This window comes from Myotis lucifugus, unplaced genomic scaffold (genome assembly GCF_000147115.1).
Source record: "Myotis lucifugus unplaced genomic scaffold, Myoluc2.0 scaffold_1266, whole genome shotgun sequence".
NCBI lineage: Eukaryota > Metazoa > Chordata > Mammalia > Chiroptera > Vespertilionidae > Myotis > Myotis lucifugus.
The window spans coordinates 31,581-54,248 of NW_005872314.1; the positions used below are offsets into that span (position 1 = coordinate 31,581).

General features: G+C 43.1%; 2 pseudogenes; both read left to right on the forward strand.

Annotated features, from left to right (window-relative positions):
- Positions 1 to 451: 451 nt before the first annotated feature.
- Positions 452 to 1,594, forward strand: LOC102424074 (annotated as a pseudogene).
- A 4,762-nt stretch (positions 1,595 to 6,356) lies between these two features.
- LOC102425017 lies at positions 6,357 to 19,907 on the forward strand (annotated as a pseudogene).
- The last annotated feature ends 2,761 nt before the right edge of the window (positions 19,908 to 22,668 follow it).

The following is a 22,668-nucleotide window of genomic DNA, read 5'->3' on the forward strand; positions in this document are numbered from 1 at the left end:
CATTCAGAATTGAAGGTCAGATAAAGAGCTTCACAGATAAGAAAAAGCTAAAGGAGTTCATCACTACCAAACCATTATTATATGAAATGCTTAAAGGTATCCTTTAAGAAGAGGAAGAAGAAGAAAAAGGTAAAGATACAAATTATGAACAACAAATACACATCTATCAACAAGTGAGTATAAAAATCAAGTGAATAAATAATCTAATGAACAGAATAAACCGGTGAATATAATAGAATCAGGGGTATAGAAAGGGAGTGGACTGACTATTCTCGGGGGGCGGGAAAGGAGTGTGGGGGGTGTGGGAAGAGACTGGACAAAAATCATACACCTATGGATGATGACAGTGGGGGGGTGGGGTAAGGGCAGAGGGTGGGATGGGAACTGGGTGGAGGGTAGCTATGGGGGGGGGGAAAGAGGAACAAATGTAATAATCTGAACAATAAACATTCAATTTAAAAAAAAAAAAAAGAGGCATCAACAAGAAACCTTAAAGAGCATCAACAAGAAGTTGGAACAGAAAGTTAAAGAACAGAAGTACAGTTGGGAACCAAAGCTGCTTCAATTGAAAGAACAAAACCAGAAGATGTCATCAGAATGAAGATGAAGATAGGAGAGTCAGAGAGAGCCAGCTTCAGGCAGCGACGTCAACTCAAGAGAAGGAAATGGAGAAGCTTCTTCAGGGAGATCAAGATAAGACAGAGCAGTTGGAACATCTTAAAAGGGATAATGACCAGCTCTTTCTCAGTGTAACTGAACAGAGGGAGCACCAGAAGAAGCTCAAGTAGTAGTTGAAGCAGAAAGAAACTACTGTGACGAAGAAACAGCAGGAGCTAAGGAATCAAACTTTGACCTGTCAGGAAGATTGAGTCAGAGAAAGATAAGTATTACATGATCTCACTCATATGTGGAACCCAATGAACAAAATAAACTGATGAACAAAATAAATCCAGAGACATAGAAGCATGGAACAGACTGTGGAACCTCAGAGGAAGGGTGGGGAAGAGTGATGAGAAGAGATCAACCAAAGAACTTGTATGCACATATGCATAACCCATGGACACAGACTATAGGATGGCAAAGGCCTGCGGGGGGGGGGGGGGGGGGTTAGAGGAAGTCAGTGGGGGAAACAGGGTGTCATATGTAATACAACAATAAAGATTTTTTTTAAAGTCTGAGTGAGAACAAGATTGTATATAGTGAGAACAAGATGTAATGTTCTGGAGAGAAAGAGAGGAAGGAAAGAGAAAATGATCTTTTGAAGAGATAGAGCAGCAGTTTTATGAGTTACAGGGTCTGGATTTTGACTCTTTGCCATGTCAAGTACCTACTTCAGCTCAAGGAGGTGCAGGACAAAACCCAGGACTTGTCTAGGAAACACATATTCTGGCATCACCGAAAGTTCTTCCCCCAGCCTGTTCTCCATCAAGAAATGCCACCCCTGCAAATTAGACTTTGCTGATGACATTTTTATTGTACATTAGAGCAGGGGTACATTCAGACCCTGTATATGAAATGTCTGATTTGTGACAAGAGCTTCTCAGCAAAACAAAAGCAAATCTTTGAAGAACATGAGTTCTGCCACAATCTGTAAGTGTCCCAGCCTCTTGGATCTCTGCTGTATATAGATTTTATAAAGTTAAACCTATACCTTCTACTATGAGTTATGACCCTGCCTCACATGAAATTATTAGGAATTTACTCAGTCCCACTGCCTTAAAGGTAGAATCATCTCAATAATCTAAAGGATAGTGTTAAGAGTTGTTACTTCCATCCTTGTGAGTTACTGCCTCTTATATCATGTAATGCTAGCTGTGTCAGCCTCTCACCTATGATGCCCATTCTTCTTCTTTTTTAATTCTTTATTGTTTAAAGTATTACATAAATCTCCTTTTTCCCCCATTGACTTCCCTCCGGCTGTACCCACCCCACCAACACATGCCCTCACCTCCCTACTGTCAGTGTTCATTAGTTATGCTCATATGCATGCATACTAGTCCTTTGGTCGATCTCTTACCCCCTCAGCCCCCACCTTCCCTCATAGGTTGGACAGTCTGTTTGATGCTTCTATGACTCTGGTTCTATTTTTATTCATCAGTTTATGTTGTTCATTTTATTCCACAAATGAGTGAGATCATGTGATACTTATCTTTCTCCAACTGGCTTATTTCGCTTAGCATAATGCTCTCTAGTTTCATCCATTCTGTTGCAAATGGTAAGAAGTCCTTCTTTTTAACAGCAGTGTAGTATTCCAATGTGAAGATGTACCACGGTTTTCTAATCCACTCAGCTGCTGATGGGCACTTAGGCTGTTTCCAAATCTTAGCTATGGTGAATTGTGCTGCTATGAACATAGGGGTGCATATATCCTTTCTGATTGGTGTTTCTGGCTTCTTGGGATATATTCCTAGAAGTAGGATTAGTGGGTCAAATGGGGGTTCCATTTTTAATTTTTTGAGGAAACTCCATACTGTTTCGACAGTGGCTGCACCAGTCTGTATTCCCACCAGCAGTGCATGAGGGTTCCTTTTTCTCCGAATCCTAGCCAGCACTTGTCATTTATTGATTTGTTGATCATAGCCATTCTGACAGGTGTGAGATGGTATCTCATTGTCATTTTGATTTGCATCTCTCAGATGATTAGTGACTTTGAGTGTTTTTTCAAATGTCTCTTGGCCTTCTATATGTCCTCTTTCAAACAGTGCCTATTTAGGTCCTTTGCCCATTTTTTGATTAGATTGTTTATATTCCTTTTGTTAAGTTGTATGATTTCCCTATAAATTTTGGAGATTAAACCCTTATTAGAGAGAACATTGGCAAATATGTTCTCCCATGTAGTGGGATGTCTTGTTGTTTTGTCAATGGGTTTTGTTTTTTTTGTGTGCAGAAGCTTTTTTATTTTGATGAAGTCCCATTTATTTATTTTATCCTTAGTTTCCATTGCCCTAGGAGCTGGATAGGTAAAGATATTGCTATGACAAATGTCTGCTATTTGGGTGCCTATAGCTTCCTCTAAGCTTTTCATGGTTTCCTATCTTATATTTAAGTCCTTTATCCATTTTGAGTTTATTTTTGTGTATGGTGTAAGTTAGTGGTCTAGTTTCATTTTTTTGCATGTATCTGTCCAATTTTCCCAACACCATTTTTTATAGAGACTGTCTTGACTCCATTGTATGCTCTTGCCTCCTTTGTCAAATAAAAATTGAGCATAATGGCTTGGGACATTTCTGGGCTCTCTGTTCTGATCCATTGGTCTATATGTCTGTTTTGTTCCAGTACCAGGCAGTTTTGAGAACCATGGCTTTGTAGTATAGCTTGATATGTGGTATTGTGATCAATTCAACTTTGTCCTTGTTTCTCAAGATTACTGCAGCTATCAGGGGTCTTTTTTTATTTCAGATGAATTTTTGAAGAGTTTGTTCTAGTTTGAAGTATGCCATTGATATTTTAATGGGGACTGCATTGAATCTATAGATTGCTTTGGGAAGTATGAACATTTAAATGATGTAGAGTTGACCAATCCATGAACATGGTATATTCTTCCATTTGTTTATGTCTTCCTCTATCTCTTTTTTCAACATCCTGTAATTTTCTGAGTACAGGTCCTTAACCTCGTGGTTAAATTTATTCCTAGGTATCTTAATTTTTTTGATGCAATGGTAAATGGGATTTTTTTTTTTTTAGTTTTTATTTCTGTGAGTTCATTATTGGTGTATAAAAAAGCCATAGATTTCTGGGTGTTAATTTTGTACCCTGCTACCTAGCCAAATTCATTTATTAGTTCTAGTAGTTTTTTTATGGAGGCTTTAGGGTTTTCTATGTACAATATCATGTCATCTGTGAATAATGACAATTTTACTTCTTTATTTCCAATTTGGATGCCTTTTATTTTTTATTTCTTCTTCTCTTATCACTATGGCTAGCAGTTCCAATACTATGTTGAACAGGAGTGGTGAAAGTGGGCATCTCTGTCTTGCCTCTGTTCTGAGGGGAAATAGTTTTAGTTTATGCTGATTGAGTGTGATGTTGACTGTAGGTTTATCATATAAAGCTCTCTATTCCCACTTTGCTGAGAGTTTTTTATCAGGAAAGGGTGTTGGATTTTGTCAAATGCCTTTTCTGCATCAATTGATATGATTATGTGATTTTTTTTTTGTCTCTCAATTTGTTTATGTGATGTATCACATTTATTGATTAATGGATATTGTACCATCCTTGCATCCTGGCAATAAATCCCACTTGGTCATGGTGTATGACCTTTCTAATGTAATGAGGGATCCAATTTGCTAGAATTTTGTTGAGGATTTTAGCATCTATATTCATCAGAGATATTGGCCTATAATTCTCTTTCTTTGTAGTGTCTTTATCTGGTTTTGGGATTAGTGTAATGCTGGCTTCATAGAAAGAGCTTGGAAGTATTCCTTCCTCTTATATCACATTTTCTTATTCATTTATCCAATGGCATCCACTTAGATTGTTTTCGTTTCTTAACTATTCTGAATATGGTACAATGAACATGAGGGTGCTGATATACTTTCGAGATCTTATTTTCCTTTTCTTGGAATATATACCCAGAAGTAGAATTTATGGATTGTTAACAATAGACATACCACATAAGAATAACACTTTAGGGGTTACAGAGCCTCCCGATCCAAATAATGTATTTCAGAAACTTTCACATGATCTTCATAACAGCACACTGAGGCAAATGATAACACTCCCACAGTGATGAAAGATGGTTTGACATTGCGTAGTGTCACACAGGGCAATATGTAGATCTGGTATCATAGAAATGTACAGTTGAAGTCTATATGGTATTCTTAACCAATGTCACATAATAAAAAATTTTAAATCTCCCACATTTAAAATTAGGGAAAAAATTCAGGGAGATGAATCCACTGGACAAAACATTCAAACTGGCAAGTAGGGAGAAAGGGGCCACATGTTTTAAGATTCTTTATACTCTACCACACTACAGCTATGTTGTTAATATATCAGCAAAAGGATGAAATGAAAGATATGCCCTACTAAACAACATTCAGTGCAGTTTAGCAAACAACTTAGTTTCCTGAATCTAGACTACTTGGCCTGGTTTCAATACCCAAACCTCTAAGTTTTCTCTCCTGGTGGATAAGTCCACCCTGTCTCTCACCACTACCTCCCCCTCCTGCCAAGTTCTAGTCCTATTTCACATCCTGTGGCTGCCAGTATCATTACTGCCAGGGAACATGTTATGCCCTGCTATGTTTTATGGATAAAAATCTTGCTCCCTAACACCAGCTAGAATCAAATGGCACTCATCACTACCTCTTAAGCATTTGGCCATTCCATCAGGGATCACACAGCTTAACTTCCACCAGCTCCAGCCCTAAATTCAACTCCATTCACTCCCCAGGGCCTGTCATTAAGGATCCGCATCTTCAAACAAAGGCAGTGTTGGGTAAGCAATGATTGTAGGCTTTGGAGTCAGGCGAACAGACCTGGGTTTGAATCCCATTATATAAACTGAGCAAGTTAATTCAGCTCTATAAACTTCAATTTTCTTTTCTGCCCATGGAGAATGATACTATGTACCTTGAGAGGAATCAGCAAAGAGCGTGCTCAAGGTCAAAGCTCTCATTTATACTTAATCAAAATTCTTCCTAATGTTATTTAAGGATAACTTTACATTTAAATTCAATGGGAAAAATTGCCTTATTACCTACAAATATTTAAGTAGTGAATAAAGGACTAAGTGAATGATTAAATAATTGAATGAATCAATCAAACTATTGTATATACTTGATATGAATGAATCCATTCAATTAAAAAAATATCCTATATAATAAAAGCCTAATATGCTAAGTGTCCCAACATTCGTTCAACTGTTAGGCCAGTCACTATGACGGTGCACTGACCACCAGGGGAAAGACGCTCTAATGGGTAGGTTAGCTTGCTGCTGGGGTTCAGCCAATCAGGACTGGGCGAGACAGGCTGGACACACCCTGGAACCCTCCCATGGTCCTGATCATGCACCAGTGAGGTTCCTTGGCCTGGCCTGCAGGGATTGGGCTGAAACCAGCTCTCCAACATCCCCCAAGGGGTCTTGGATTGCGAGACGACACAGGCCAGGCCGAGGGGCCCGACTGGTGCACAGATCCATGCACAGGGCCTCTAGTACATTAACTAATGTTATATTTTAGGCATTGTGAACAATGCCTTAAATAGATAGGACTCTTGCCCTCTTGGAGCTTTTAGTCCAACAATTACTCTCTCCTTCCTTTGTTTTTTTCATATAAAATCTATTATGATATTGAACTAACTAAATGGGAACTATTCCCTTTGAAAGCTGCCTCCTCTACTAGCCTTTGATCACCATGAAGGTAAAAGGCAGGTAAGTACTAATGACTTCATGTGCTAGCCCAATATCCCATTCCTGATAGAGACTTTGCTATCTCCTCTGGACCCTCCTTAAGTTTACATGATCCTATTTCTTACCTCCTGGCAAAAATTCAGGCAGGAGGAAGCCCTAGAATGAAGGGAATGGAGGCTTAGGCAGGGAAATACTTGTGTGTCCAGTACAATTTATGGATCAGGAAAATGTTGATATGTGACACTAAAATAAGTCCAAATATTATGCCACCAAACAGAGCCAAATAATTGATAAGAGCTCAAGAGAGGAGTTTCAAGATGCTGGCAGAGTAGGTGGATCTATCTTGTACCTCCTCCCTGAACCAAACTAGAAATAAAACTAAACTGGGCAACATTCAGCCTGAATTTCCAAATGAAGACTAGCTAAAAAGACGATTGAACAAGGATGAGCAGAAACCACCTGGAAACTGCCAGGAAGTGGGGCAGAGTCACACCAGGGCTGGCCCTGCTCACACCGGCGGCAGGTCAAGGGTGCAGAGGTATATCTCCCTGCGGTGGAGGAGGCTGGAATTGTGGGCGTCGGGGAGGAGTTGAGGGGGGGTTGGAGAGTGGGAGGGTTGAGGGCTTTGGAGAGTAGAGTTGGGGGTTTCCCCCTGAGAAGAATGAGGCCTAAACCCCAGGCTCTGATCCCCATCCTGGAGCACCAGAGGTGGGAACAGCCGCTCACATAGCATCCAGAGGTGAAATGCTACCATGGGACCTCCATTGGCCAGGGAAATACAGAGCCTGCCAGACAATGCCACTTTTTATTTTAAAGGACCAGACTACAGGATTTTCTTTTGCAGCCATTCACTCTGGGCTTCAGTGGAGGGAGGGTGGTATGGACCAGAGTCACCTGAGGAGAGTCTGGGGTGAGAGTCATTGAGGACAGACATGGGAGAGCAGCTGCCAAAATACCTGTGCTTAGTCTCTCCCACCCAATAACACAACAGCCATTTTTCCTGAGAGGCACAGGCCCCTCCCAGAAGCAGCCTGGGGAAAAGCAATTACACTGCCCTCTGGGATATAGCTCATCCCACCCTCTGGAATCCTGCTGGCCCCACCTTGAATCTTGACTCCACCTTGCATGAGGAGTCAGAAGCAGAGGCCAGGCCTATGGGTCTGGACAGTCTCACGGGACATCAGTGATTGGCTTGGGGAGGAGCCATTCCCCGAACTTTCCCAGGAAACTGAATGGCGTGTCCCCATCACAGGAGAGCTGATAGAAACTCCTGGCTTTAGGCAGACCCCCCTGATGTGCCTATGAGGGGCTCTGCCCTCCCCAGTTCAGGGAAATATTCTATAATAGACTCAATCGTGTGGCTCTGGAATGGGGAAACACACCCACCCTCTTCCCTGAAGTCTGAGTGGCACCTCCCCCTCACAGGAGATACAGAAGTCCCATCCTTTAATGCTGCCACCGCCCTCTCAGAAATAGCCTTTTCAGTGACTAAGTCTGACAGCTGGCAGGCAGGCGGAGGTGGGCGGAGGATGATCCCCCCTGGGATGTTTGCTGACCCGCCCTGAGCCAACTGCCAGAAAGCCGGCCTTGGAGCACAGAAAGCTTATATACACCCTTATGTTTATTGCAGCATTATTTACAGTAGCCAAGATCTGGAAACAGCCCAAGTGCCCATCAGTAGATGAATAAATAAAAAGCTGTAGTACATTTACATAAAGGAATACTATGCAGCTGTAAAAAAGATGGAACTCTTACGCTTTGCAACAGCATGATGGACCTGGATATTATTAAGCTAAGCAAAAATAAGCCAGTCAGAGAAAGACAAATACCATATGATCTCACTAATATGTGGAATCTAATGAACAAAATAAACTGACAAAGAAAATAGAATCAGAGGCATGGATACATGTAAGAGACTAACAGATCTCAGAGAGATGGGGAGTGAGTGGGACTAGAAGAAATTAACCAAAAAAAAACTATATATATATATTTATATTTATATACTAGAGGCCCGGTGCACAAAAATTTGTGCACTGATGGGGGGGGGGGGTCCTTCAGCCCCACTTGTGCACTCTTCACAGTCTGGGGACCCCTCGGGAGATAACAACCCTGCTGGCTTAGGCCCGCTCGCTTGTGGCAGAGGGCAGGCCCAATCCCTAGGTGTAGCCCCTGGTCGGGCTCAGAGCAGGGCCATTTGGGGAGTTGGGGCGCCACCCCCTGTCATGCACAGAGCAGGGCAGATCGGGAGGTTGTGATGCCACCCCCAGACACGCTCAGAGTAGGGCCGATTGGGGACTTGGGACGCCGCCCCGGTCACACTCAAGGCAGGGTCGATGGGGAGGTGGAGGCGCCACCCCGTCACCCACAGAGCAGGGCCAACCAGGGGGTTAGGGCGCTGCCCCCTGTCACACACAGAGCAGGGCTGATAGGGGAGTTGGGGCACTGACCCCTGTCACACACAGAGTAGGGCGGATCAGGGGGTTGGGGCGCCACCCCCTGTCACCCACAGAGCAGGGCCGATTAGGGGGTTGGGGTGCCGCTGCTGTCACACTCAGGGCAGGGCCGATGGGGAGATTGCAGCTCTACCCCGTCACACACAGAGCAGGGCCCATGGGGGGGGTTGGGGTGCCACACCCTGTCACACAAGAGCAGGGCCGATCAGGGGTTTGGGGACCTCCCCCCTATCATGCACAGAGCAGGGCCAATCAGGTGGTTGGGGCGCCTTCCCCTGTCAGGAACAGAGCAGGGCAGATAGGGGAGGTTGTGACCCCACCCCATGTCACACACAGAACTGCAGGGAAATCAGGGGGTTTGGGTGCTGCCCCCTGTCACGCTGCTCCAGGGGGCCAGGAGGCCTCGCAGCTCATCTGATCCCAGTACTGGGAGGCTCCGCTGATCCCGGGTTCAGGAGGCCTCGTAGCTCTGCTGATCCCGGTGCTGGGAGGCATATTACCCTTTTACTATATAGGATAGAGGCCTGGTACATGGGTGGGGGCCAGCTGGTTTGCCCTGAAGGGTGTCCTGGATCAGAATGGGGGTCCCGCTTGCGTGCCTGGCCAGCCTGGATGAGGGGATGATGGCTGTTTGCAGCTGGTCACACTCCCTTCAGGATGGGGGTCCCCACTGGGGTGCCTGGCCAGTCTGGGTGAGGGGATGATGGCTGTTTGCAGCTGGTCACACTCCCTTCAGGGTGGGGGTCCCCACTGGGGTGCCTGGCCAGTCTGGGTGAGGGGCTGAGGGGCGTTTTCAGGCTGGCGGGCAACTGAAGCTCCAAACCTCTCCTTTTTTCTTTTTCTTTTTATTCTGGGATTTTATTTACCTTCTATGGCTGCCGTTGGAGCTGAGAGCCAGCTCCAGCTTGAGACCTTGGCTGCTGAAAGGAGGGATCTGGGTTTGTTTGGGTTCTATAATTGAAACATTGTTTCGGTCCTGCCTGCTCCAGCTCTGATGGCTGAAAGCAGGTTTCTGGGGTTTTGTTTACCTTCTATATTTGTAACACTGTTTCTTAGAGTGCAGTTAAGAGGCCGGCAAGGCAGGCGGGGAACCTTGGCTTCCTCCATCACTGCAGCAAGCAAGCCTCCTTGTTCGCTTCAGCTGCCTGGCTGCCGGCCACCATCTTGGCTGGCAGTTAATTTGCATATCTCGCTGATTAGCCATTGGGAAGGGTAGTGAAGTTATGGCTAATTACCATATTTCTCTTTTATTAGTGTAGATAGCCCATGGACATAGGCAATAATGTGGTGATAGCCTAGAGTGGGGGGGGGGTGGGGCTGGGTAGAGGGGAGCAAAAGGGAGTAAAATGGGGGACATCTGTAATACTGTCAATAATTTTTTTAAAAAAAGAAGAAATTGAATCAATAATTCTAAGCCTTCCTAAACAAGAACCACCAGTCTGATATAAATACTTGGGCCTGAAGCAGACCCAGACCTTCACTACCTACTCTGACTACCAGTCATGTGTGCTCATTCAGGATTACAAAGACTAGTGCACCATAGCCAAGGATAACAACCTACCTGGCAAGTTAGAACTCACAGACATGCCACCTATACTCTGTGGTTTTCCTCAGATTGAGGTCACTTTTGATATTGATGCTAATGGCACCTTCAATGTCTTTGCTGTAGATTCGACTACAGGAATAGAGAACAAGATTACCATCACTAACCAGGAGAACTGTTTGACCAAGGAAGACAGCAAACATATAGTCCAAGAAGCTGAGAGAGACGTACAAAGCTAAAGAGGAGAAGCGGTGGGACAAGGCATCTTCCAAAAATTCACTTATACTCTTTGTAGTCAATATAGAGGCAATCGCCAAAGATGAGAAACTTCAAGTCCAGCTCAATGATGAGGTTAAACAGAAGATTCTTGACAAATGTAATGAAGTTATCACCTGGCTTGATAAGAATCAGACTGCAGAGAAGGAAGAATTTGAGCATCAGCAGAGACAGCTGGAGAAAGTCTGCAACTCTATCCTTCCCAAGCTGTCCCAGAGTGCAGGTGGTAAGTGCAGGAGGTAAGCCTGGGCTTCCCTAGCAATGAAACTCCTCTTCTAGGCCCACTAGTGAAAGGTGGATCAAGGCAACCTGAACATGCATTTAGTTTTTGTTCCATACAAAGTATTGAAAGACCCAAATTTGTAGCAATTTCCATGGTAGTTTTATGGCTGAGCTGCTATAGCAAGAAACTTTCAAGCTCGACACTTTAATGTGGAGCATGTGCACAAGGAGAAGAAATAACCTTGCATTGTCTAGGCACTGTAGTATAAGGGCAAAACACAATGTCTTAAATCAAACTCTATTTGAAATTGGCACCAAATCCCCCACAATATAAACCACAAACTTTTACTGCTTTCAGATACAGTTTTGTTGTAAGGATATAGGACTAAACTATAGAGGTGTGTTTTCCTGGCCCTGAATAGTGTTAATGATGAAAGCAGATGTTTGACAGGACCCGTCATACTGAGCACTGATTACCAAGTGACAGTGCTATCTACATTTTAATAAATGCATTTTGTATTATTTATGACTAGAGGTCTATTGCACGAAAAGATTCGTGCGATAAGTCTTCCCTTCCCCTAGCTTCCGGCACCAGTTTTCCTCCGGCACCCAGGACCCAGGCCTTCGCTCTGGCCGGAGCTGCTTTCAAGCCTTTGCTGCTCCAGCCGGAGCCGCATTCAAGCCTTCACTGCTCCAGCCAGAGCCTCCTTCAGTCTTCACTCCACTGTTTCGTGCCTACTATGCAAATTAACCGCCATCTTTGTTGGTGGTTAATTTGCATATCTCGCTTATTAGCCAATGGGAGGTGTAGTGAAGGTATGGTCAATTACCATGTTTGTCTATTATTAGATTAGATATGTGAGGCTTCTAAAGTTTGGGACCCAAGCAAGGACCCATCTTTCCCAAATGCTGTAGGTATTATTATTATTATAAATCCATTTAACAGATGATGAAACTGGGACTTTAGTGTATCAGTCAGCATAAAGTCTAGAAAACAGAAACATCTCAAGAGAGTTCAAGCAAACCAAGATTCAATACACGAATTATGAGTTCACAAAATGATAGGAAGGCCTGGGGCAAGGAGATAGAAAGCTACTTTCTTCATTACAACAGAAAAGGAGAAATTACTGCCCTGACCAGTTTGGCTCAGTGGCTAGAGCATCGGCCTGTGGACTGAAGAGTCCCAGGTTCAATTCCGGTCAAAGGCACATACCTTGGTTGCGGGCACATCCCCAATATGGGGGGGTGAAGGAGGCAGTGGATCGATGTGTCTCTCTCATTGATGTTTCTAACTCTCTACCCCTCTCCCTTCCTCCCTGTAAAAAATCAATAAAATATATTTTTTTTAAAAAAGGGAGAAATTACTGACAAATGAAGTTGGGCTTTGTTTTGGAGAGATCTGATGTACAGGAGATGAAAACATTTCTGTTCAATGGCTTCTTTTGGTCAATAACAAGAGGCAGCTGAGAAGACTTAGCAAAGTGAGGGAGGAGTTGTGAGAACGAAAAAATGTAGAGCATGTGGAGCATGTTCAAGGAAATGAATGTGATTGCCAGACAGCATTTCAGATTCAGTTTTTTTATGTTAATCATTAATTTATAGGCTATCTGTTCAGTTGTGAGCTTTTTTTTTTCATGACTTTTACCCACTTACATATCTGGTCATAATATAAAGTAGAGATAAAAGGCCCTTGGAATATTGCATTGTGAATCTTAGTACTTGTGTCCACCCTTCAAATGCCACACCTACAGTCCCTGCTCTAGTCCAAAGTCCATCAGAGAATGCAAGTTAGTCTCATGAAGTTCCTTTCCTTTCAGCATTTCTTCACATCCCTCCTCTAACCCACACCACCTCTAGCTCCCAGCCTTGAGCTCCTGAGAGAAAAGTCTCTAACCAGAGCTACCACACATCAGGAGAGACCCAGCCCCACAGAAGAGCAAAGGTAAGTCTGGAGGCCCTGCCTATAGAGGGGGTCAGTCCCAAAGTTGAGGAGGAGGCAGTTTGAAAAAATGACCACATTAGCGTTCTGTGAAAGGCTCTCCTGCACAGAGGAGGTGTGGATGAAGAAAGCTGTGCTTTTATTTTTTATGGTGGTTTGTTTTGTTTTGTTTTGTTTTGTTTTTTAGAGAGAGAGGAAGGGAGAGATAAAAACATCAATGAGAGAGAAACGTTGATCTGCTGCCTCCTGCACACCCGCAACCAGGGATCAAGCCTGAAACCTGGCATCTGGCCTGACAGGGAATTGAACCAGAGACCTCTTGATGCATTGGTTGATGCTCAACCACTAAGGCATACCAGCTGGGAGTGAGCTATGCTTTTTGATAGGAAAGTTGGATGAAAAAGGACAAAGGAGGGAAAGGTGGGTAGAACTGTAGAGGTTAGAGTAAAATAATTATGGTAACTAAGAGGCCTGTTTACCAGGATTCTGAGCTGGGAAGTCTCTTTCTGGGTGTTTGCATTCTATTACTTAACCTGTAATGCCTATATCAGTGGTCTTCATAATTGAGTGTACATGCACCTGAGGGTGTGAAAAGACTTCAAGATCCTCAGATAGGAGTAGTGTCAATGAGATGAATGTTCATACCCTCAAACCCCACATGAACTCATTCTTAAAGTGGGTTGAAAAGGCTTATTTCCCATTACATCTCTCACAGTTGTCTTTCTTTTACTTTAAAAACAAGGGATTGCCCGACCAGCATAGCTCAGTGGTTGAGCATCAACATATGAGCCAGGAGTTCATGGTTCAATTCCCGGCCAGGGCACATGCCCGAGTTATGGCTGGATCCCCAGTGTGGGGAATGCAGGAGGCAGCCAACCAATGATTCTCTCTCATCATTGATGTTTCTATCTCTTTCTCCCTCTCCCTTCCTCTCTGAAATCAATTAAAATATATTTTTAATATATTTTATTGATTTTTTTTTTTTACAGAGAGGAAGGGAGAGATATAGAGAGTTAGAAACATCGATCAGCTGCCTCCTGCACACTCCCTACTGGAGATGTGCCCGCAACCAAGGTACATGCCCTTGACCGGAATCGAACCTGGGACCTTTCAGTCCACAGGCTGATGCTCTATCCACTGAGCAAAACTGGTTATGGCTAAAATATATTTTTTAAAAAAAGACAAAGAATAGCCTTTCCCTCCTCTCCCATTCCTTTTTTTTCTTTCTCTTTCTGTCCTTTCCCTTCCCTTCCCTTTCTGACCAACCCAGTCCTAAGCTGTTCAGGAGGCAGAGCAAAATCCACGTCTGTGTTGGCAGTTAGAGGAGACAGAGTGTAGAAGGGAAACTGAGGTGACTCACAGCAAAGGATCAAAGCCTAAGCAATGAAGAGATACCAACCCATGGAGGCAGCCTGATGTGGGGGAGGTGAAAGTCCATGGGGGAGAAGGGTAGTTCTCTGATGAGTGTCAGAGCCAGAGCACAGTGAAGAATGGGGTGGGACATGCCAGAGCACAAACAAGGTAAGGAGGCATCTATGTGGAGGGAGTGCTTAGCATAGGGCTGGAGAGGGTTGAGGAGGGCATTCATGTAGAATAAAGGGTAGAAACAGAGGAGGATTTATAAAAAAATAAACATATTAAGTATCAAGAACCAGGATTCTCACTTGCAGAGAACAAAGTTATAAATACTGAAGAATGGGAGATACTAAAATGAAATCACTAGCTCATGATTTCAGTGTAGCCTGAGGAAGTAGTCATGGTGGACCAAGTGAATCTTCCTAAGGAATTTACCAAGAACAACAGACTGATCCAGAAAAGTATGATTGACAGCTGGTAAAGTACTCTAAATCCCTGTTCGTAGATAGTAAGACCCCTAATTAGGGCTGGGTGCTGCTACTTGAGAGTTGCCTGAGAGAACCCCTAACTGCCACATCATCCTTCAGGTCCTTGAGACTTTATAGAGCAAGAAGTCTTGTTCCCGCTTTCCTTTTTTTAAAACCATTTCATTTTGAGTTTCACCATAAATACATCAGGTGTGGTGTGGAAGAAGCACAAAGGAACTATTAGAGACATTGAATTGGGCATTTTAATTTTGCAGTGAGTTTCTATAAAGAATTTAGGTAAGATGTGGCTCTGTGAAGAGCTCAGTACAAATAGCCTGGAACTCATTGCTAAGATCCTCCCCACCTTTCTCTATCAGTTTTCTCAGCAGCTTCTTAGGCCTCTGCATTGTTTCCATAGTGTCTCCTCCCTACCACTGGGGCAGAGCTGGCTCTGTGCTGTTAGGGAGGAACCTGGTAAGTCTTTCCCAAGTGAGATAGTTGCCATAAAATGTCCCTAATCTGTCATTTCCTACACTTGTAAGAGAATTTAAAACAGGCCCCACTTAGTTGAAGTGTACCAGTACAGACACCAGTAGAACTTCCTGCTTCATCCATAAACATGTCTTATGCCAGTTTTCCCACAAGGTGGGACCTTCAGATGGCTTTGCAAGATAAGCAGCAAATGGGAAGAGGACCTTCTGTCAAACTCTGTTTGGTGACAGCAACTACACACTGGGCTTGATCAACTACCTAGATTTAGTCTTCAGCCAACTGCACAGAATACTGCCCTTCAGGAAAAGGACCCCATAGAGCAACAGGAAGAGTTCAAAATGCAGGTGCTCAAGGAGCCCATATGTGTCCATACCTGGAGTGGATTGGAGGCCAGGGAGGGGTTCCTGGTAGAGCTCAAAGCAGCCACACCCAAACACTGTCTCAATTAAATCAAATGATTTTTTTATCTATATGCAGTAGATATGTGCAAACTAGTTGCATAGTGATTATCTTAACATTGCATGCACATTCTACAAAGTAAAACTCCTTATTTTTACTCCAAAGTAATAATTCAATTGGATTTTAAATCCATTCCAAATTTTACAATTGGAATTACATTTGTGAATGAAAGAAAAGAAGGAGCTGTGAGGTTCTTTAAGTATAATTTAAATAAATGGGATTGAAAGATTTAAAAATTTGTATCGCCTACTTATGCAAGAGAACTAGCTCACCAATGGTGACTATAATGAAATTCAAGCCCCGCCAGTGTTGCTCAGTGGTTGATCATTGACCTACAAACCAGGAGGTCAAGGTTAAATTCCCAGTCAGGGTGTATGCCTTGGTTGTGGGCTTGATCCCTGGGGAAGGGCGAGGTGGGTGGGTGGGGGGGAAGAGAAAGACATGCAAGAGGCAGACAATGAATGATTCTGTCTCACCATCGATGTTTCTATCTGTCTCTGACTTCTCTGAAATCAAGTTTTTTAAAATCCTAAAAAAAAGAAATTGAAGGGATCATCATTGATAATTATAATTGCACATTGATAATTATCTGTAGTCATTTCAAATATATAATCAGAAATCAAAAAGCTATACTTATTCAAGCAACTTCAAAAATTATAAAAATTTGCCCTGACCGGTTTGGCTCAGTGGATTGAGCGTCGGTCTGCGTACTCAAGGGTCCCAGGTTCGATTCCGGTCAAGGGCATGTACCTTGGTTGCGGGCACATCCCCAGTGGAGAGTGTGCAGGAGGCAGCTGATCGATGTTTCTCTCTCATCGATGTTTCTAACTCTCTATCCTTCTCCCTTCCTCTCTGTAAAAAATCAATAAAATATATATTTTTAAAAAATATAAAAATTTAAGATTTTAGGTGTATTACTTCTAAAGACATATTTAACATATTTGTTTAAATTTCTATTACATTCTTCTTATATAATTGTATAATATAGAGAAAATGTCATTTTCCCCCATGAAGCCCATATAGCCTAATCCTCTTGCAGTTTACTACAGTGCGCCCAACAAATAACATCATGTTCTCTATGTGCCATGACATTAAAAAGGTTGAGAAGTGCTGCCTAGTCCGTGGAGAGGTAATATATGCTCCATCTCTGCGGTTGCTTCCATGGTCTTTAAGACCCTGCACAATTATATACCACATGCCTCTACCAGCTCAGGATCCATTCCCCTACATATAAAGTACATTTCTCCTCTGCCTAGAGAGAACATGGCCTTTGGGATGTCTTCCCCTCCATGCTTTGGGCCAACCCTTCCTAGACACTCTCTGAGCAGCAATGTCTCTGAGCCCTGGGCCCTGGGTGGCAAACTTCACAGACATGGCCACCAAATTGCAAATTGTAGTATTTGTTGAGGTGTTACAGACTCTGCTTGACTTCCACTACTAATTTACATCTTTTTAAAAAGGGCACCAGAAGCCTTACTTGGCCAGGCTGGGGAAGGGAGTGATCCTGGAAAGTACAAAAGCCACCTGCTCTTTCTGTTGGTCCAAGGCAGAGGGGCCCTTAAGGCTCCTGATTCCTCTAGAACAGCGGTTCTCAACCTGTGGGTCTCGACCCCTTTGGGAGTCAAAAGACCCTTTCACAGGGGTCACTTAAGACCATCAGAAAACACATATATAATTACATATTGTTTTATGATTAATCACTATGCTTTAATTATGTTCAATTTCTAACAATGAAAATACATCCTGCATATCAGATATTTACATTACGATTCATAACAGTAGCAAAATTACAGTTATGAAGTAGCAACGAAAATAATTTTATGGTTGGGGGTCACCACAACATGAGGAACTGTATTAAAGGGTCACGGCATTAGGAAGGTTGAGAACCACTGCTCTAGAAGCAGGGTCCTGACCCTGGATCACCAGACATTATGTACAGAAGATATAAATGTAGGAGTGAGTCATCAGCATATAGAAGATACCTGGAGCCATTACATTACAAATAATCTCATAGGGAGAATATATAAAGTGAGATTTTTTTTTTTAAGGATCCAGGAAAGTGCCCTGGGGGAGGAGCAGTTAAGCTGTGGGGTGAGGAAGAGAAGCCAGAGAAGGCTGAGTGGGAGCAGACAGAAATGCATAAGGAACAGAGAGACTGGAAGTGTGAGTGCCCTGAGTAGTCCTAAAAATCAAGGGTCCCAAAATTTGTAGGAAAAGGAGCAAGACTCTTACTCTGCCCCTCACCATAGTCCCATAGATAAGATGTGCCCAACACCTGCCTAGAAGTGAGATTTCTTCATTCCCTCCCCTCTCTGTCCCTTGACTTAAATCTCAGAGTTCTCTTTTTATCTCTCTCCTCATTACAGTGTTTTCCTCCTTTTCCAATGAGTCATCAGCACAACGCCTTGGGCTCACCCTGCATCAGTCACCTGAGGAGGCAGCAAGTCTCTACAATTTATCATGGCAGCCTCATCTCACTCTACCTCTGCCTCCAGATGCTCATAATGGGTGCAGGTAGGAATCCTTATATGACTCCCCGATTCTCTGTTATGTCAGGGAAAGGAAAAAGAAAAAGAGAGGGGAACTTAAAGAAAAAGTTTGACAAAAATACAAATGTTATGATAACCTGGCAAAAAGTAGAGAGGTTAACTTTATCCACTTACTAAGTGCCAGCCACTGTGTGTAAATCTGAGTATAAATGTGGGGCAACGACTGAGAGACAATAAAGGAGCTCCAGATGGTGATTTTAAAAAGCATACATTCTTACAGCCTCAAGATAATGTGGAAAAAAACAATTAGCTCGTATGCCTCTATTTCTCATCCCATGCTCATGGCAAACAGTATGAATGATTCTCAAACAATTTACTACTGAGCTGCTTCAGATTCTTCCTCAACACTATCCATCCAACTATCCATCCAGAACCATCAGAACTCCTGTGTGGTCACTCCATCCTACCGACAAGGTCAGAACCTGACCTGAAGGAGCCAGCCTGTCTATTCCCATCTCCTGCAGTCACATTCCTCAGGTCCCTCCCCACAGAGTGAGTTAAATGAGGAGACTAGGGCCGAAATTTTAAATTGGTACTTACTCGCAGGATCTTGCCAACTATGTACCTGCACCCTGAAAGTGAGTGTGTCCTCAAAATTTGTGCCCTATATCCTTTACTTGCCTCGCCTTAGCCAGGGAGAGACCTCCTAAACCTAAGATCTCCAGCTTTCTCTAGCTCTGTGTGAATGTTTAGGTCAGAAAAGATCCAGCAACTATTTCAGACGTTGTTCTCAGAACTTGGTTAGGATGGAAACAACCAATAATGTAGTCAACACCATCTCATCTTCCCAAATCCATCCCCCGCTACCCCCGACACTGACTCCATCTCTGTTCTCTTTTCAGGAGCATTCCAAGTCCAGGGGCCCCATGAACTTTTGGTGGCCACGCTGGATGGTGAGGCTGAGCTGCCCTGCTTCCTCTTGCCTCCTCAAAATGTTAAAAATATGGAAATAAGCTGGACCCGATCCCTACCCTCCGATGTGGTGCACCTTTACGAGGATGGGAGGGACAAGCCTGAGGAAGCCATGAAGGAGTATTTTAAGAGGACAGAGCTTGTGAAAAATGTCATGCATAAGGGAATTGTGGTCCTGAGAATCCTCAATGTCCAACTCTCTGACAGTGGGCAGTATCGCTGTGTGATCCAAAACGGCTCATTCTACAGTGATACAGTGATTGAGCTGAAAGTGGCAGGTAATGGCCCACATTTATCCCCCTGACACTCCCAGGGGTGAGTTTATTCTGGGATAGGCATTGGACCAGTTTTCCTGGGAAATATAAGAAAAGTCATAGGAGAAAGGGAGATGGCCATTACATCTACTCACCCCATTATTCCATATATCACTGCTGGGGGCTAAATAAAAAGAGACTCATAGTGGGAGTCAAGAAATAGGCAGGGGTCATTTGTGTTGCATTATGATGGACTCCCCACTCCCCAGGAGTCTAGATTTCTTCAGTGCCTCACTTTCCTGTTCTGCACATTGAGGTCTAGTCAGCAGCAAAAACTCTTCATAAGCAGGGGAGGGATATATGTACAGAAAAATGAGCTCAGGACCTGACTTCTCTCTCTTCCTCTTCCCAGCTCTCGGCTCACATCCTCAGTTCCATGTGGAAGTCACTAAGTCCCGAGAACTCCGATTAGAGTGCAAGTCAGAGGGCTGGTTCCCTCAGCCAAAGGTCCAGTGGACAGACTCTGAGGGAAGAGAAATTCCAGCTGAGTCTGAGACTCACACCCTGGACGAAGGCGGCTTGTTCCATGTAACAACATCACTGTTACTCAGAGAAGCTTCTCAGAAGAATCTGGTATGTTCTGTCTTGAACCCAGTACTGAATCAGAAAAAGGAAGAACAATTATGCATAGCAGGTCAGTTTTCTCTCTCCTCTCACTGTGCCCCCACAAAGTGGGTTTGATGCTCACACTCCATGGCAGTGGCAGCTCTAAGCATATAAGCTTGTTTCTGCTGTTTTCATCACACCCACACCATTCTCCCTGCCAGGAGCCAACTTCCCTTCTATTTTTCTACCTTCTCCCATCCTTTTCTGACCAAAGGTTCCATTCCATGAACAGGACCATCCTCTTCAGTCCATTCAGGCTGGTATAACAAAATACCACAGACTGTATGGCTTATAAATGACAAATATTTATTTCTCACTGTTCTGGAGGCTTGAAGTTCAAGATCAGGGTGTCAGCATAGTCAGGTTCTAGTAAAAGCCCTCTTCCAGGTTGTAACAGCCAACTCCTCTGTGTGTCTTCACATGGTAGAAGGCATAGGGAGCTCAAGGGTGTAGGGGTGGAACTTTTTATAAGGACGCTAATCTCATTCATGAGCTTAGGACTTCATATTGGGCATTGGGATTGCAACATACAAATTTTAAGGGGGCACAAACATCCAAACCATATCGCTCTTCAACAAAAACTACTTTCACACATTTTCCTACTAGTCCCCCAAAAGCCCAGTCTTTCCTAAGTCTCATTTACATTTCTCCTTAGCCCCCTCCCACCCCTCACTGGATTCTCTCTCTACCTAGATGACCTGTTGCAAAAAAATACTATGAACCTAATCCCAGATCAGCTTCCTATCAACATGCAGTTACAATTTTGATATAGCTTGCTGTTTATATATTTCACTTCCTTCCTGATTTCTGCCAGGACCTGTTGTCTTGCCACAGTTTTCTTAAATTTTAGTATTTATTTTTTATTTTTTTTTTATTGCTTAAGGTATTACAAAGGGTATTACATATGTGTCCTTTTTTTCCCCGCCCTTGACAATCCCCTGGCCTCCCCTACCCCCCAGTGTCTTATGTCCATTGGTTATGCTCATATGTATGCATACAAGTCCTTCGGTTGATCTTTTACCCACTTCCCTCCTGCTCCCCAACCCTCCCCGGCCTTCCGGCTGCAGTTTGACAATCTGTTTGAGGCAGCTCTGCCTCTGTAACTATTATTGTTCAAAAGTTTATAATGGTCTCTATTATCCATGAATGTGTGAGATCATGTGGTATTTTTCCTTCATTGACTGGCTTATTTCACTTAGCATAATGCTCTCCAGTTCCATCCATGCTGTTGCAAATGGTAAGAGTTCCTTCTTTTTTACAGCAGCATAGTATTCCATCGTGTAGATATACCACAGTTTTCTAATCCATTCATCTACTGATGGGCACTTAGGCTGTTTCCAGATCTTAGCTATGGTGAATTGTACTGCTATGAACATATGGGTGCATATATCCTTTCTGATTGGTGTTTCTGGTTTCTTGGGATATATTCCTAGAAGTGGGATCACAGGGTCAAATGGGAGTTCCATTTCCAGCTTTTTGAGGAAACTCCATACTGTCTTCCATAGTGGCTGCACCAGTCTGCATTCCCACCAGCAGTGCACAAGTGTTCCTTTTTCTCCACATCCTCTCCAGCACTTGTTGTTTGTTGATTTGTTGATGATAGCCAGTCTGACAGGTGTGAGATGGTACCTCATTGTTGTTTTGATTTGCATCTCTCAGATGATTAGTGACTTTGAGCATGTTTTCATATGCCTCTTGGCTTTCTGAATGTCCTCTTTTGAAAGGTGTCTATTTAGGTCCTTTGCCCATTTTTTATTGGATTGTTTATCTTCCTTTTGTTAAGTTGTATGAGTTCCCTATAAATTTTGGAGATTAGGCCGTTATCAGATATGACATTGGCAAATATGTTTTCCCACACAGTGGGTTTTCTTGTTGTTTTGTTGATGGTTTCTTTTGCTGTGCAGAAGCTTTTTATTTTGATGTAGTCCCATTTGTTCATTTTCTCTTTAGTTTCAAGTGCCCTAGGAGCTGTATCAGTGAAGAAATTGCTTCGGCATATGTCTGAGATTTTGTTGCCTTTGAATTCTTCTAGAATTTTTATGGTTTCCTGTCATACATTTAAGTCCTTTATCCATTTTGAGTTTATTTTTGTGTATGGTGTAAGTTGGTGGTCTAGTTTCATTTTCTTGCATATATCTGTCCAATTTTCCCAACACCACTTATTGAAGAGACTATCTTGGCTCCATTGAATGTTCTTTCCTCCTTTGTCAAATATTAATTGAGCACATTGGTTCGGGCTGATTTCTGGGTTCTCTATTCTATTCCATTGATCTATATGTCTGTTCTTGTGCCAGTACCAGGCAGTTTTGAGAACAGTGGCTTTGTAATACATCTTGATATCTGGTATTGAGATTCCACCTACTTTGTTCTTTCTCAGGATTGCTGCAGCTATTCGGGGTCTTTCTTTATTCCAGATGAATTTTTGGAGAGTTTGTTATAGATCTGTGAAGTATACCATTGGTATTTTGATGGGAAGTGTGTTGAATTTATAGATTGCTTTGGGGTAGTACGGACATTTTAATGATGTTGATTCTACCAATCCATGAACATGGTATGGTTCTTCCATCTGTTTATGTCTTCCTCTATCTCTTTTTTCAACGTCCTGTAGTTTTCTGAGGTCTTTTTTCCTCTTTAGTAAGTTTATTCCCTAGGGATCTTTATTTTTTTTGGTGTGTTTGAAATGGGATTGGTTTTTCTAATCTCCTCTTTTAGGAATGTTCGCTAATGG